The sequence below is a fragment of the Clupea harengus genome, chromosome 15 (assembly GCF_900700415.2).
Source record: "Clupea harengus chromosome 15, Ch_v2.0.2, whole genome shotgun sequence".
Lineage (NCBI taxonomy): Eukaryota > Metazoa > Chordata > Actinopteri > Clupeiformes > Clupeidae > Clupea > Clupea harengus.
The window spans coordinates 23,287,095-23,292,665 of NC_045166.1; positions in this window are offsets into that span (position 1 = coordinate 23,287,095).

The window sequence follows — 5,571 nt, forward strand, 5'->3', positions numbered from 1 at the left end:
ATGATTTTTTTTTTTCCCACCCAAGAACACATGGGACAACAACATGGAAACTGTAAACTCTACACACTACAAGGACTTGAAGTATGAATCAACCTATGAATGCTGACAGACTTTACCATTGTACCATATTATACAAGGTCTTTTCCTTGTTGTCATAATCTAATGAGGAGATGACAGAGGCCATGTGCAGACCCCCAAAAAAATACTGATGCTATTTTTAACTTTCAGGGATTTTATTTCCAAGTATGGTGGCGTGTGACAGGTCTGTGCCGAATATTTATCTGGCCATCGTGATAACAGAGTGACAGATAAGCAAATCTTTGCCACTGAGATGTGGTCAGCACAGCCATTTTGATTCCATGCTACTGATATCAGTGGCTGCCAATGTTGCTTAGCAACTGGAAATGCTAATGCGGAGTCGCTAAGCGTGAACAGATTTAGAATTTGTATCATTGTGAGCACCGCACACAAACTAATTTGAGTTTGCAATTAACTGTACACATGCTAAAAAGCGTTTACAAACAAATAAGACTTTCTGGTTTATTGCAGGACTTGTTTGCCGACATTAACCAAAGTATGTCATTTTTTTGCTAGTGTTGTCACACCCCAAGTCGCAGGTTTATTCCGAGACTGATCTGGCCCTGGCACAAAATTAGACCCTCTGTGGAAGCTTAGTCTAAAATAATTTTCTGAAGAAGCCGATATGAAGCTTCTGAACAGAGCCAAAGTTGACGTCCTCTCACGGACCCGACTTCACTCGCTTGTCATCCTGGAGGGAAGGGGGGGGGGGGGGCGGGGGGTTCTGACGGGTTTCTGTCTACTCCTGTTGTTGCCAGCCTGGTCGTTCTAGTGGCCTCTGTTTTGCTAAGCACCTCCCTTCATAATCTCCACTCCCTTCAAATCCCACTGGGGGGGGCTGTGCCAAGCTTGCTGGTATTTGCATCACTGACAAAATGCATTCAAATCTGCCCTCTGTTTTTGGAGGAACCAAACAATAGGTCACAACAGTTGCAGAAGCCAGTGCAATGCTGCTGCAACTTCAGTGCCAATATAAGAATCTGTCACTTTATAAATATTGTACAAACACACACCTTCACGTGTGGGTTTTTGCTATGCCAAATGTTTGTCTCAGCCTCGACACGCATCTAAGAAAAAAACGCAATGAAATGAAGTTGAAATTCTCTCTCTCTCAGGATTTGCACAAACTAAGGACGGAATGAATGGCCGCTGGAGAGACGAGGTCAAATTGTATCCTTGAAGAATGTGGAATGGTGTGCTCAAAGAGGTTTTTGTCAAGGACGTGCTCTCTCAAGCCCCTTCTGAGCATGACTGGTTCACACGCTTCTGAATCATGTTTTTAGCTTTTGCACATGGGGATTTCGAGTGGACGTCTAACCCCATAGGCAAGCAGGGAGGAAAGCACATTTTAAACACCGGGGTCAGAGGTCACTCGCCCCCGGTGGGGGGTGGCGGGGTGGTCAGAAGTTATTTATTACTGTAGCATGTCTCATGGGCCAAGGATTCTCCAACCCCGTGTCAAACCTACACTGCATGAAACAGTCACATGTTGTTTTGGTTTGTTTTTCTTGGTTTCCCACCATTGTAAATACGTCACTGCACTATGTGAGATGCATGGCATCACCCATGTCTCTTAATTTTTAATTTTTTTGTCAGGGGTCATAGTTTTAATTGTACTCTGGCTCAAGGTAAAAAAGATTTGTACCCATCATATGATGTAGCCATCATATTTCAGAGCCATGTTTTAAGAGGATACATACACTGTGGTCCCCCATCACTCTTAGAGAAAGGGGCATAGGGGTTTACACCACTGGTAAAATCAGGTCAATTTAGCCGGAGGGGCTTTTGGTGAACCTGTGCCATGCAGTCAGACAGTTAGGCAGGCTTGGTCACCACCTCTGCTGATGTTACCACTGATGCTGACTGACATGAGGGTCAGTTAGGACACAACAGGTGGCACGGTCGAGTGGTCGCTGCACACCACTGCAGACAACACGGGCAAAGTTTGAGTCGTTAGACAATAACCAAAGCATCTCTCAGCATCTCCTCATGGCGGCCCTCTCGAGCTCAAGGGCCCTCTCCGCAACCCACACACAGAGAGTGGTGGCCCTGGGCCCTCGTCTGGTGGTACAGGGACACTTTGTTTGCTTCCACGGTGTAACTAGGCAACCCAGCGAGGCCGTAGCACTCCCACCGGGAGAGGTAGAGGAAGAGAGGTTTGAGATGCTGATCTCCAATATCCTTAAGTTCACTCTAAGGCTCTAAGAGCAGTGGGTAATCAATGTTGGAGTTTTAGGCTAAATGTCTAAAGGCACGATATTTGAATTAGTAGGACATAAGTGATTCTTCTCAGGGATTGCTGTACAAAGAACTGCTGACTTTACTCCCCCTTTCTCCCTGATGTGCACTATTATAGAAATGAATTACGGCCAAAAGAAGAGTATCTGTGCTGGGCATTGAATTCAAACCTGTTTTCAGTTCATTGATTATTTGTTTTGTTTTGTTTTTGTCTGGAAATAACTGTTTACAAACAACACTGTTTCCCTTGGTTGACTTATGTTTTTGATTTGAGTTCCTTTTGTTAAGGTTTTATTTGAAATGTATTCACTGTTTCAACTAAAATAATTTGGTTTGATTGAAGCCCTGGTTATACCATTGTGATGTTGCTATTTAGCCTATCCTGTGCCTTTTACCTGTATTATTTATATGGGGAATTCATTTTGTATGAGATAATGTTTATCTACTTTTGTCAAGAGAATCACCTGAAATGTTCTCCTTAGAAAACGTATAGCACATGATATGAGGTTTATTTCTTACAGATGTAAACCATGGTTGTACACATCTGGGGGGTATTCGTCGTATGTGGTTTAGTTACAAACCTGGATAAGTTAACTCAGAGTAAGTGGTAAACCTCCTAATAGACGAGCCCTCTGACGTTGTTTTGCTAGGACAATGAACCAATGGGGGTTATTTTATTAGGAGGTTTACCACTTACTCTGAGTTAACTTATCCAGGTTTTTCACTAAACCACGTACGACGAATACCCCCCTGGTCTAGTACATGATCTGAAACTGCAAGAGACTTGTTTCCTTTACACGCACACCTTCAGGAAAACACGATACCAAATTAGTGAAAAACTACAGCACATCACGCTTTTTTTCCTCTGAGATTTTCCTGCGATGTTTTGCTGCTACACTTTGGAGATAAATAAAGTCTGGTGAAAAAGAAATAAACAACAACAGCAGGCAGCCACTGTGCATATCTTATCGTGGAGTTGTGAAATCCATTAAACGAAACTGAATGCAAAAATATGTGTTTGTGTGTTTGTGTCACTCATTTCCTCCTGTGACACAGGCAGAATTCAGCCACTCAAAAGGCATTTTATTAGCTGACATGCTTTGTTGAAATTCCCCATATCTCAATAACATACCATTGTATCAGTTTTTTCTTGAACTATCCTATTCACTTTTATGGTAATGGTCTCTTCATCGGCTATCAACTTGCATGGGTTTGAATAGGCTTCCTGTTCTCACTGTGTCAGAGGATTGCAGATCAAGTGTTATATAAATAGATGTGACTTCGATCTGACCCAAATTGAACGCCTCTAATCAGAAGAGCAGCCATCAGGTCAGTCACAGGACTTTTAATCCAATCCATATTGATGGTTCCTTCCCCTCTTCTTCCTCGTCAGCATCTGGGCTGGAATCTGGATCAGTGGCTCCCCCTTCATGACTCGGCTATCAGCTGTTCCTAGGTCAGCTGATCCACTTAGCTGGAAGCCTAATAATGGTTGCCCAAATTCCTTTAGAGTGGGTCGAAAGGGAGCACTACCCCCCCACTTCCTGATGTGTGAGAAATATGAAGCCCTAGATGACAGACAGCTTGTGATCAGAAAACATTTATTGTGAAAGGTAAAAGGGAAACCTTGCTGTTATAGCTATTAGTTGTGATTAAATTATGATTGATACTCTTAACAACAACAACACAACAACATTAGCCAGTTCACATCCTTACCTACAAAGGTTTGAGGGGTTTAAATCAGAATGTGTTCAATGGTGGATTGGAATGCAGGATCAGATAAATGTCCCTTCTGCTGAATGAATGTGATGTTTTCGTGGCACCCACTGAGACAACCAACTGATGGCAAATCAAGTCTGATTAATGAACCATGGCACTAATATAAACAATGTCCATCTTCAAAGGCCATCCTGTGTCGTACCTCAGTCACTGACGTTGAACCGTGTATGACACATCTTTCTGATTCTGTCCTTACCAGGAAATTGCTTAGATTGGTTACATGGAGTTTTTTTTCTTACTTTTGTTTTTAATGTTTATTTTATTAAAATGTATCACCTACTGGTGTCAGATAATGGGCACACTAACATGATTCATTTTCTGATAGCTTAAGAGTTTTCGGTTCGATACATCCTTACATGTTGCCATCTCTCTCTTTCTCTTACATACACTCTAATCAATGTGGATATCCTGTTCCGGTTGGAAGTGAGCTCTGCTGAGCTATCTTTGAATCTATAGCAATAATAATACCAGAGTGCTTAGCTGGCAACGTTACACAACTGACACACACATCATCAACCTGCTGTAAATGCATGTTAGCGTTCACGGGTTGTTCGTAGTTTTGGTCAGTTGTGGTACTTCTCACGAAATTCAGAATTGCTCGGAATAAAAAAGATGGTTATCTCAAGATATCTGTTTATTATTTAATACACACTAAAAAAATATGTTGGTATGTCAGGAATAAACATCAGAAACCCCTATGTACGCTTGCTGAGTCTTCCATTCATTCATTCCCTTTTCCTTATCTAACTTCAGTCGTTCCTTGTAAACATATACTTCCCAGAGTTCTACAGAAGATGGCAGTGTTATACAAAATAATGGTCCAGTCTCATTTTCTGTCATCAATATTTGAGAGTAAATCATTTAATTTACAATTGTTATTATCTTTTCGTTTGATTCGTCATCATACTAATTTATGACTACATAAATCATAAACATTGTCGTCGAGTAGTTGTATGAAATGGGCCTAATTCTGAGTGCTGAGCAATATTCAAACAGCCAAATAATTACAATTTCTGTTGCTGCATATTCAAACCATATGACTGACTGATTATCTTGAACGTTCATCCTTCAAGTAAAAGGTCTGTTGTTAACAAACAAAACACTTTGGCTACTGCGTCAGTGTATTGTCTTTAATAAATGTAAATTCTGAGAACAGATGTAAACAAATTGTGTGTAGCCTATGTCTATAACTGAGCAATTAAAAACACAGAATTAAAATCATATCTATTTGTATGCAACCGCAAATCTACGCCTAAAATAGTCTCAATATGGAGCGCTTTATGGCATTCGTAACAGACATATTACAGGCTATTTCGAATAATAAAATAATTGTCTCTTAGTTATCTTAGTTTGAGTAATATTACAAACCATGGTAAAATAAAGACATAGTTTATCTCTCTTTCTCTTGCATGTTGTGTCTTCATGCCGCACAAATAATAATCCCACATATTGAGTAATTCTGATCGCCCCGCCTAT